We start from the raw sequence: 12,863 nt of genomic DNA, 5'->3' as shown, positions 1-12,863 counted from the left end.
CAAAACATCTTGAAAGCAATTTGACTTATTATTAATTTATAAATATGAAAAATCAACTATCCAACTTCATTAATGTTGTTTTACTATGTATAACAAACCCAATATGAGTATATCTTTTTTCTCATACAAAGATATTTTGTACGAGACTATGTATGTTCAACACACCCTCAGGTGATGGTGGTGATGTCAAAATATTATGTATGGATGGTATGAACCGCCTAAACAAGAATTCTTGAACCACAAAAAACCTTAGTTAGAATGATATTCCAACTTAGAACCTTTCCTTTTGAGATTTTGAGAAGAGTTGCTCTTTGGGAGACAAAATAAAAGAAGTGTTTCGTAAGAGCATCTTTAATGGGAGTCCCCATTTAAGTACTCCAACCACCACATATGAGAACTTATATAGGGACTTCAAAGAATCTTTGAGTCCCTAAAGGAATTTTAGCTCCAATGGATGATCCTAATAGTATAATCCTTAAATTTAGGGACTACAAAATTAAAAAATCCAAGAAGAAAGTTGAACCGTTGGATCCCAAAGGTAAAAGAAGAAGAAAAGAAAAAAAATATAAGTGTGGGACCTACCATGATGCTGTGTCAAGCGAGTAAGCTTTATTTGCGTTTGTTTGGCACATTTGTCATAGCTACACAACAACTTCATTTGAATTGCACGTGGCATCTCACTCATAAGTCATATAGGCCTCACTCCATTTTGAGTCCCTAAAACCAGTCCTCAAATGTAGTGTTTTTTATACAAACTCCGGCCAATCCCTCTACTATTGGGGTTGGAGCTTCATCCCATTGGAAGCCATAAAGTGCCTAAATTTAGAGACATACAGTGGTTGAGGGTGGTAAGGACTCCATTTAGGGACTCCACTGGAGATGCTCTAAGACATTGTTTCTTTCGTTCGCGTATTGCAAGAATGTATATTCTTCCTCGAATTTTTCATTGAGAGGTAAATGATTAAATTCTTTTAAGAAATAAAGTTTTTGGTTGAAATGAAATATTAATCAAACCAAAAGACCCCTTAACTATATAAAGGATTATAGATTGAATCACACTTTTACCACTAAACTATACCTGCTATAATCTGATTATTGTATATAAATAAACTTTTGACACAAATCTGAAAATTTAAACTCATTCAATGATAGTAATTAGGGTGGTGAGTATTATTACTACTTGAGGATGGTGAGAAAAAATCCACCCTGATTTGAGGTATGCTGCAAGTTTGCTTGCAAGGTTCATGCACTATCCTACAAACAAGCATTTGGGCATTACAAAAAGAGTGCTAAGAATTGTGCAAGGAACTTTGAAATATGGATTGGAGTATGAAAAGGGGAAGGGAGATGTCCTATTTGGATATTGTGAGTGACTAGTGACTCAGATGATGATATGAAGAGTACTTTAGGATATGCCTTTACCTTTGGCAATGAGATGTTCTCTTGGACATATGTGAAACAAAGCTGTGTTGCTTTGTTCATAACTGAGGCTACATAATTGCATTTGAAGCAACTACTTAAGCAATTTGGCTTCAATTTTTGTTAAAGGATTTTGGGGAAATGCAAACAAAAGTTACTCCTCTTAAGTGTGACAACACCTTAATCATTGCAATCACCAAGAATCCAGCCTTCCATTAAGAGACCAAGCACATTAATAGGAAATACCATTTCATCATGGAAGCTTTGCAACAAGGAGTCATTGACCTACTCTGTTGTCTAGGTTTCAGACATATCCACTAAAGCTCTAGCAAAGGAAAGATTCAACTATTTGAGAAACTTGCTCTAAGTAAAATCAGTGGACACTTTAAAGGGGAGTGTTGGATTATAATCTTGTTTACTTTTACAGGTGTAATTTCTTATTGAACAATGTCTTTGTGTTAGCTTACAAGCTAGAATTGGACAAATGTATTTAGCTCATAGGCTAGATAAGATGGAAGGGCATTTGTATTCCTTACTCTCTCTCTTCTAACGGTCACATTTTGGACTGTATTGAGCTCATAAGCTCATCATGACTTTTGTTTGAATCCATGGGAGTTACATCCTCTGTATGAATGAAATTGCAGTGTGGACATTCTCTCATTCTCACTTGCTCTCATCACTCTAAAATAAGCCTTCATTCCTTGTTCATCTCTTTGGATTAACACTCCTTTTTATCCATTAGATTTTATAACATCTAAGACCATCTCCAAAGTAGATGTCAAATATGCCAAATAGAATTAAAGGACATTTAGGTGTTCTCCAATGGATATGTCATATATGATGTGGCATGTGAGTCATTTGACTCCTTACTTTCTAGCTGCCTTTTTTGACAGCAAACAAAGAATGAGTCAAATATATTTAATTAAATTTTTTTATACATGGGTCCCATTAACAACCAATAGAATAAAAACTACAATTAATTTTGATTATTTTTTAATAGTTAATGTAACTCTAGGCCTAATAAAATAATAAAATAAATATTTGACACATCTATTGGAAAAGAAGAGAATTTAGCACTTGTATTCAATTTACCACATCAGCCATCAAATAAAATTTTGACATATTATATTTGACATCTCCTGCACACAAGTCGGAACCACCTAAGGTGGTCTATACGACAGAGTTGGGTACAAATAAGTACGCTCAAGTGCTACGATCACGTGAATGCTGTGCGAATAATCGTGGGTCACCTACGAGTTGAAACCACCTATTATGGTTTATATGATAGGGTTGTGCACCAAACTTGGATCCAAGGTAAGCGTGCAGTGCGGGAGATGAACATCACGTGAAGGACTGTATCCTAACCACGGACGGGAACACTAGCACCAGGATGCAGGATAATGAGCTCTAAATGCATCTCACCATAACCATACACACACTACCATCAATATATACTCACTTGGAGCTTACCTGAGCGTCCATAGCATCAAACAACAATATGCATAACTATACTAATGCATGTTCTAAAATGTAATGTAATTGACATGGCATCTAAAATCGTAAATCCATTTAAAGAATTTATGGGAAAACGTAAAGCATATATACGTATACATAGAAAATAAAAAACCCACTCACCTGGAGTCTGTGTTACAACTCCCTAGTACAAACATCGAGGCGTCACAAACGATCGGCACCTAAAACAATTATCAAACCATATCTTAGAATTCTTGTCAATAAAACACTTAACTTACATATCCTATTCAGGAAGATCCATATGCTAGATTCCCGATCCGTAAGTTTCTAAAATCCTCAAATATTATGTACTACAACATATCAAAGTTTAGTGACGATCCAACGATCGGATCGTCGATTGCTATAATAATCGGGTGGCGGACCTTAATGAAACTAGGTTCAACTGATGGAAATTCGTTAATCGGACCTCACAAATGGTCAAGGTATTCAAACTTAACCTAAGAAGGTCAAGGGACACCTCGGCCCATGTGCCACCGCAAGTGGCGGTATGCCGCGGAAAATTAAACTATTTCCAAAAATTACCAAATTTCATAGAAATGAAGATCTCAGGGAGTAGAGCAACTTCCACACCTATGACTAAGGCCAATTTGGCCAGGAAAAGCCTCGATTTCATGAAAACCTGTTGGAAACCCTTGAAATGGGTGTTCATGATTCGACTCCAAACAAGCTCCGACGCCTCCAAGGTTGATTAGGCTTTGTTTCTGAGTTCATGGAGAGTCTAGTGGTAGTGGTAATTGGGACAGAACGTTTCCAAAATGGTGGATTGGAGCCTCCGGTGTGGTTTTGCAAAATCAAAGCCGAATTCTCTAATTTTTGGGGTGGAATTGATAGAGGTATCGATTGGCCTCGAGGTAAGGATGATTTTGACACCAAGATTGACGTCCATGGTGGCCGGAGTTGGGAGATAAAATCAGGTCGGGTCAAGGTTCCTCAAGATCCCCTTCTTCTTTTCCTCCCTCTTTTCGCTCCTTTCTCTCTTCTTTGATTCGTCCGTTCCTTTTTCTCTCCTCTCCTCATTCCTCCACTTCTCTCCCCTGTTCCTCTTTTATTTCCCATCCACACCACCCATTTTTCCTTACTTCAATCCCAGCCACACACGTGGCATGACCAGATTAAACTTCAGAAATCTGGAGTTTTCTAGAAAATAGTATTTTACAATTTTGCCCTTGACTTTAAATATTAATATCTCCTTCGTTATAACTTCAAATTGCGCTCCGTTTGCGCCCACGCTTTCGTAGCTACAAGTACTACGAGAATACGCCAAGAAAATGAACCTTACGTGACACAACACGACAGTCAACAAAAGTTAACACTTTGCCTCGAAGGGCATTTTTGTAAACTCACTTATTAAAATTATAAAATCATAATTTTTAGGAACATGCTATTACAAATATCTTTTTTTTTTGTGATCTTGAAGAATGTACCCATGTTTTGGTATAATAATTTTTTGGTTAATTTTGATGAATGTACCATGTTTACACACACACACACAATAGTATATTTATATTTTAATAGTTTTAATCTCACAAATTATGGTTTTTTAGTTAAAATCTCATTAATATAAACAACTATAATTTTTAATTTTTAACTTAAAAAATATAGTAACATACATAGAAATATATTATCACATTAATTTCAGGGACTTAGATTAAAAATTGAAAACCAACAAGGTTTCAATAAAAGAATATTCATAACTAGGGACTGCATCCAAAATCTCTCAAGAAAAATATTGTACAAATAATATGATGTGTTCAACGATAATCTTCAATAACCAAAGCACCCTGCACTTAATCAAAATAAAATCAATATTATTTTATCACATTATTATTACTATCAACTTTTAAAAAAAATTAAATGTTAGTTTGTTAATTTCATGAAACTTCAAGTCCACCTACTTTCTTTCGCTCATATATTATATATTTATTTTTTGGATAGAATTTAATGAAGGGACAATGTATGATATAAAGCAGGACAAGCCAATAGATAAAGAAGGTCATTTGATCAATTATCTCAGATACATTATTGTCAACGAAGGGTGAGCACGTGATGTTTCGTTTCAATAATTCGTTCTCCAACAAAAATTGGAAAATTGTTAAGTCTTTTCACTTATAAGTAAGAGAATTTAGATTCAATTTTTGTCAAATGCGAATTTGAATCACATTATTGTTAGCCCATTATGAGACTTAGCTTGTTCTCCCACCCCCTTAATGTTGATAATATCGCTTGTAAAAAAAAAAGGTTTTGCGAACATATACGGTCGGTGACGGGTCCAAGATTCGAATTTGGGTGGTCGTAGTGTTAAAGGTTCAAAATTTTTAGATAAAAATAGAGCGTGAAGTGTGCAAAAGAAAAAAATTAGTTTATTCACTAAGGCATTTTGTCGAACACTTGATGAGTGATATCGAGAGAATTTGAGTGTTGTGCATGGAACCTGTTGAGATATGCCTAGTAGGTATTACATCAAATACTTAATAGGTACAAAGAGACCAATACAAAATATTCAAAGAGTCCTCAAAAGACCTTCACATATATATTTTAAAAACTTCAAGTGGTCCTGAGACTACCTAAGTTCCAGTGTGCATTCGCCCTTGTATACAGTTGCAAATGCATGTCATGATCGTGTCACTATTTATAAACTATATGAGCATCAGGACGATTGTTATTTGTAACCATCTCCAAACCTTATTTAATTGTGGAGATAAAAGGACTTCAACCCCTCGGTAGGGTTCCAATTGTCCTCCCGTATTACCATTAGACAAAGATAAATATGGTGTAATGCTAATTAATGTACAACAAAACATCTTAAAAACAATTTGACTTATTATTAAATTATAAATATGAAAAATCAACTATCCAACTTCATTAATGTTGCTTTATTGTGTATAACAAAGCCAATATGAGTATATCTTTTTTCTCATACAAAGATATTTTGTACAAGAATATGTATGTTCACCACCCTCAGGTGTTGGCGGTGATGTTAAAATATTATGTATGGATGGTATGAACTACCTAAACAATAATTCTTGAACCACAAAAATCCTTAGTTAGAATGTGGTTCCAACTAAGCACCTCCTTTTGAGATTTTGAGAAGAGTTGCTCTTTGGAATGCGAAATAAAAGAAGTGTTTCATAAGAGTATCTTCAATGGGAGTCCCTATTTAAGGACTCCGACCACCATATATGAGAACTTATATAGGGACTTATAAGAATCTTTGAGTCCCTAAAGGAATTTTAGCTCCAATGGATGATCCTCATAGTATGATCCTTAAATTTAGGGACTACAAGATTAAAAAATCCAAGAAGAAAGTTGAACCGTTGGATCCCATAAGTAAAAGAAGAAGAAAAGAAAAAATATATATAACTGTGGGACCTACCTTGATGCTGTGTCAGGCAAGTAAGCTTTATTTGCGCTTGTTTGGCGTGTTTGTTATAGTTGCACAACAGCTTCATTTGAATTGCACGTGGTGGTTACATCTCACTCATAATTCTTATGGGCCTCACTCCATTTTGAGTCCCTAAAACTAGAGTATGATTCTTTCACATCCTATTCTCATCCTTTTCCTTTCCCTCCTCTCACACATTGCTTTTTATCTTTTGTCTCTATAAAAAAAATCAATATAAGATGTTGACGTGGTTTAACCGTGACCGTTCAAATAGGAGGGAATGGAAGGGGAGAGAGATTAGGAGGGGAGAGAATCCTCTTCCCCTAAAACCAGTCCTCAAATGTAGTGTTTTTTATACAGACTTCGGGCAATCCCTCTACTATAGGGATTGGAGCTTCATCCATTGGAAGCCACAAAGTCCCTAAATTTAGAGACATACGGTGGTAGAGGGTGGTGATGACTCTATTTAGGGACTCCACTGGAGATACTCTAAGACATTGTTTCTTTCGTTCACGTATTGCAAGAATGTATATTCTTCCTCGAATTTTTCATTGAGAGGTAAAGGATTAAATTCTTTTAAGAAATAAAGTTTTTGGTCGGAATGAAATATTAATCAAATCAAAAGACCCCTTAACTATATAAAGGATTATAGACCGAATCACACTTTTACCACAAAATTATACCTGCTACAATCCAATTATTGTATATAAATGAACCTTTGACACAAATCTCAAAATTTAAACTCATTCAATGATAATAATTAGGGAGATGAGCATTACCACCATTTGAGGATGGTGAGCAAAAATGTACCCTGATTTGAGGTATGCTGCAAGTTTGCTTGCAATGTTCATGCATTGTCCTACAAACAAGCATTTTGGTATTGCAAAATGAATGCTGAGATATGTGCAAGGAACTATGAACTATGGATTAGAGTATGAAAAGGGGAAGGGAAATGTCCTATTTGGATATTGTGAGTGACTAGTGACTCAGATGATGATATAAAGAGTACTTTAGGAATTGCCTTTACCTTTGGCAATGAGATGTTCTCTTGGACATATGTGAAACAAAGCTGTGTTGCTTTGTTCCTAGCTGCGGCTAAATACATAAGTGCCTTTGAAGCAACTGCTTAAGCAATTTGACTTCAATTTTTGTTAAATGATTTTGGTTAAATGAAAACAAAAGTTACGCCTCTCAAGTGTGACAACACCTCAGTCATTGCAATCACCAAGAATCCAAACTTCCATTAAAAGACCAAGCACATTAACAAAATACCATTTTATCAAGGAAGCTTTGCAACAAGGAGTCGTTGACCTATTCTATTGTCTAGGTTTCAGACATATTCAAAGCTCTAGCAAAGGAAAGATTCAACTATCTAAGAAACTTGCTCAAAGTAAAATCAATGGACAATTTAAAAGGGAGTGTTAGACTATAATCATGTTTACTAATTTTACAGGTGTAATTTTCTTATTGAACAATGTATTTGTGTTAGCTTACAAGCTGGAATTGGACAAATGTATTTAGCTCATAGGCTAGATAAGATGGAGGGTTGAGATTGCATTTGTATTGGTTACTCTCTCTCTTCTAACGGTCACATTTTGGACTGTATTGAGCTCATAAGCTCAACATGACTTTTGTTTGAATCCATGGGAGTTACATCCTCTGTATGAATCAAAATTGACATGGAAAAGAAGGCTAAGCTGACTTGGACAAAGAGATGTCAAATTTGAAGCTGCCTTCAAATATGATTTTTTGCTGTTTTCAAAGTCATTCCACTTACCTTACCTTAAATGCTAGAATATTTAAGTAGTATTTTATTTGAATTTGGGTTTAGATTAAAAGTAATGTGGTGACTTTTAAACATTAAATAATGTGGATGATGACCTAAATTATAACTAAAAAAAAACAATAATGTTAAATGAATAAGTAACAACTAATACAAAAATTTTGAAAAAGAAACGAGAAACCGACCTAACGTGAAATCGCAGAAAGTACTGGCCATGAACGCAGAAAGGAGGCAAAGAGAAACTTCCAACGTTGTTTTGTTCTCCCCAGGTTGCGTCGCCCGAGTTGGAACCTGTTAGCCAAAGTCGGACGAGCTCACTTACTTTTCTTAGTAGACAAGTTTGAAGAGAAACTTCCAACGTTGTTTTGTTCTCCCCAAGTTGCGTCTCACTTGCTTTTCTTAGTAGACAAGTTTGCTTGAGTAGACCCAACTCACCTAATTACGGCTCCAGATTTATTCGTGGCCCAAGAGTAGTTAATCAAGGTTCCCAAAACATGTGCATGAGTGGCGCTACCAAAAAGGAAATTAAGTTTGAAGTTTTAAAATCGTCAGCGTCAAATTAATATGGGATTGGATACATTCATAGATGAGCTCATTGTCAAAAGGTCATGCAACAACACAACAATTTCTCCTCATTTTTCTTGGTGTGCATTTGTCTTTATTTTCTCGTTCAAGATATAACCATACATAATTGTCACTAATCATACATAATTGTCACACTTTGTAATCGAAGTGTAACTTTCCAATTTAAAATGATTTTGATTTCTTCACATGCACTCTCACTTTAAATTCTTGCATTTTGGATTTCATATTCGTTTTCAGTTCCATCCTCACAACTAGTTCGATTGAGTTGATGTGATCATGTTAATTTTATCTTCTCAAACATAGAGTAATTTTTTATTTCTCACACTTATCGTAGTTTATTTTCCCGCAATTTACTTCCTCGCAATTTATTTTATCACACCTTGAATTTCCAGCATTTTAGTTACACACTTTTATTTCGTTACATTTTATTTTATCATATTGTAATTTTGGTTTCGGCTCCTTGATCTAATCAACTCCCAATACTAGTTCGTTTGAATTGATGCAATCCACCATCCAAGTACACACCAACCCTACCGCCACATTAACCTTTAAATTCATTCCACCTCACTTTTATAAATAACGCTTCACCCAAAGTCCTCGCTCACAAGGAATGGAGAATCTACGAACGAGATAGGCGGCTTCCTTGGTCCACAAATTGCATTGTAAGAAGTGGTATCAAAGCGCAATCAAAATCTCCAACTTCTCTTTACTCCCTTGGCCTTAAGCCACGAGTTGGAACACCTACAACCAATCAGAATCACCAAGAGATCTCAAAACCTCCGCTCGATTGCCTCGTGGCCGAGACGAATTTGTGACTAACAAACGCCTTCACAACATGTTGCCTTAATTTTGATACAAAATTACGAAGCACACACAAAGCATATCAAGCTATTATTCCAACGCCTTCACTTCATACAGTATAGGCGTCATAGGACTCGTTTTGAAGTGCTGTTAAAATGACTAAAAACGCTCCTAGATAAAATATTTTTGGGTTCCACAAGATTCACTTGCATTTTCACCAATGATTGGTTCTAAAAATATTTTCACGAAAAGTGATTTTGGTCATTTTAAAATCACTTATAAATGAGCCCATATACGCTAGTGCCACCACATCACAACCTACTACTAGATAAATGCCAAAAACAATGGAAAGGTAAGGAAATAAATCAACACACGAACAGAACGTGAGTGTATAAAAATACATCAATTTTTATATTGAATCAATTTAAATTCCTTATCCATGGTCCTAAGGTTCTCATTTTGAAAACCTATGAGGACCTCTTTCAGCTGAATTATTAGATTAATCTAAGGGTAGCTAGGCTTAATAGCTTACACCTAAACAAAATATTATCTGCGAATTGATTGAAGAAGAATAAGTTCTTGCTTAGCGTGATTCCCATGATTGAAGAAGAATGTTAATTACAAGGCAAAATAAAAAAAGATTGGGATTGCTAGGTTTTAAAATTTGGTTTTTCTCTTCTTCATCGCGAAACCCTATTGAGCTGTGAAATGCCCGTATCTTGTCTGCGCATCGTCATCAAGAACAAATGAACCGATTTCAATTTTCTATTGGGAGTCGAGGAACACGAGATGGGTTGCCACAAAATCAAATAATTCAGATATATCTTTGGAACTAATTCTCTTATTTCCTCTTTTGTAAATTAATAGAGCTAATTCCCATGATTTCCTAATTCAAAAGCAAAGTAGATGTGAATCTGAATCCAATAAACTGCGAAGAAAAAAAAACAAAAAACACGGACCATAGATCTAATATTTGGGGAAGATAGAGAGATAGAATATCTTGGGAATCAAGCAAATAAGCTGGACGATATGGTAATTTCCCATGTCTTTTATTTAGTCATAGGCTCACTTGTAATAAAATTTGTGGCCTATACTAAAATATTTAATTAGACTTCTATTTTTCCTTGAATATGGTAATTTTTTCTTAACCTATGTCCAACTTGGTATTTAATATGAGTTTACTAATGAATATTGTAGGTAAATAATGGAGAATGGAATTTATGATATTTTAGATGCAGGAAAGTTAAAAGAAGAAAGAGTCTTTCAATTAAGAAAATGATTGGAGAATTGGTAATTCATGGGTTAAAAGGTTATTGATTGCTTCATATCCCTAAAGTGGATGTTTTGGACATTTTAAATTGTTCGGATTAATGCTACTTTGGTTTGGTGTGTCAGTTTTAGGCCTGTAATATATGGATTCGAAGAAAACGACAAGATTTGTAAAAATGATTGTTTGACAATGAGCTCAGTCGAAATTTGAGCGAATTGTGTCCTTTAATGTGTTTAATTCGGATTTTAATATTTTAGGATATTTTATGTGTTGTTATTTGTTTAATATATTTCCTATTTGGACTTAAGGTTTGTTAAGAATATTTAAACACATTTAGGGTTGTATTTTATCATCTTATCATATTATTAATCAAAACTCGAGAACTTTTCTCAAATTTTTGGTGTTTTAGGATTCTATCCAAGGGTGGCCATTCATTATCCCTTTTATCTATATATAACTTCCGCTATATCAGCTTCATCACTCAAAAATAAATTGTGAGTAACAACTAGTTTCATTGGGCTAAGCAGTATTTCCTTTCCTAATATTAAAATAAAATCCAAGTTTAAATCTATCACCTCTCCCTAATTAAAAAACATGATAGTTGATCTTGGATTGTAGGTTTACATTAAGTGTCTGGGAAATAATTGACAAGAGAAGATATGTTACCTATCATTTTATGCTATAGGTGTTTTAACCGTTATATTTGATTTCTGTTTATATTTTTTATTTTCAATCTCAGTCACTCATTCTCGTATAATTCAATGTTATATGTAGTATTAAAAAAAGGAAAAAAAAGAATGATATACGTAGTATTGAAGAAATTTCTAATACAATTTATATATAAACCATATAAAAAGAACTCATATTATATACAAACTTTATAATTAGGATTTGATCAACATGAGTGGTACCTATCAACCAATAACTACAACTTTAGCGGTTGAGAAGAAGAGAAGCATTATGTACCTTGGCGCCACCCCTTAATTTAATACGTGCAGTTCAATGTGGGTCAAAAGAAAAGATGGATGTTATTATATGTGACAATGCAAAAGTATGGGAGAGAAGAGAATTTACCAATATACTCCACAGTCCACGGCGTATATCATATATGATACACACTTGCTCACCTCGCTAGCTAGCTTCTCCATTCGAAAAACTTCGTGTTTTTGGTAATTACCAACAGTTGGTGCTATCTTGGGAATGGGTCACTCAAGAAGGACTTACATGGGAATGGGTCACTGTTCATGACGTTTCTGTCCAATAAGACATTGTCATGTCATGTGTAAGTTTTTCTTTCTATGATAATCCATTTTTAGATGAGGACATTACGATAGCAGTAAACTCGTTTCATATAAGTTGCTATCTTCAAGCGGTCCCTTGACTTCCCCGAAGCCTTTACATAGAACATGAACCATTGGACCATCTAACATGTTATACATGCACTTCCAGCCACCTCATCTACATTAAAATTTCAGTGAGAGAGAAGTTAATGCACGACACAATCTCAGAAAGCAATCTCCAATATATCCCTTAAGAGGCATAGTAATCAAGGTTTTTGACACAAAAAGAAAGATAAAAACAGAAGGAAAGAGGGAGTGGTTGAGTCTCTCTAGTCTCATGCCATGTCTCTCTCTGCCAAGGGAGATGATCAATCGTCACACACGAGGTTGCGTTCGAGTTGATCTGACTGTTCATGCATGTGAACTCCTCAAAACAGAAACAACAAGAACCCGCTTGCATGCACGACTGATTCTAGCATTGCTTACATGGCCAGTCATAAGTAATTATAAGTAGCCTCTCAAGAGCGCAGTTATTATGGTTAGAGAAGAAAGGTGCGTAACCCCAACAGTCTGTCACTGAGGCATCACTCACACGATACTTCCATAACCTAAGTCAACCACCCATGCTACTGCTTATGAATAGCTCTCTTAATTAATGACACCATCAAACTTTTTCTTCCTTTTTTGTTTCTTTCTTTAAAAAAAAAAATAGAAATTAAGTTTATTTTTTGTTTGTTGTATAGTTGAGCAGTAGTGAGTGACCCCATTAATTAAACACCTCCGGTCCAGCCATCCATATAACTGTAAATT

Source organism: Malus sylvestris, chromosome 6, assembly GCF_916048215.2.
Source record: "Malus sylvestris chromosome 6, drMalSylv7.2, whole genome shotgun sequence".
NCBI classification, from domain to species: Eukaryota; Viridiplantae; Streptophyta; class Magnoliopsida; order Rosales; family Rosaceae; genus Malus; species Malus sylvestris.
The sequence above is the reverse complement of the archived record's forward strand: the minus strand, read 5'-3'. Positions refer to the sequence as shown.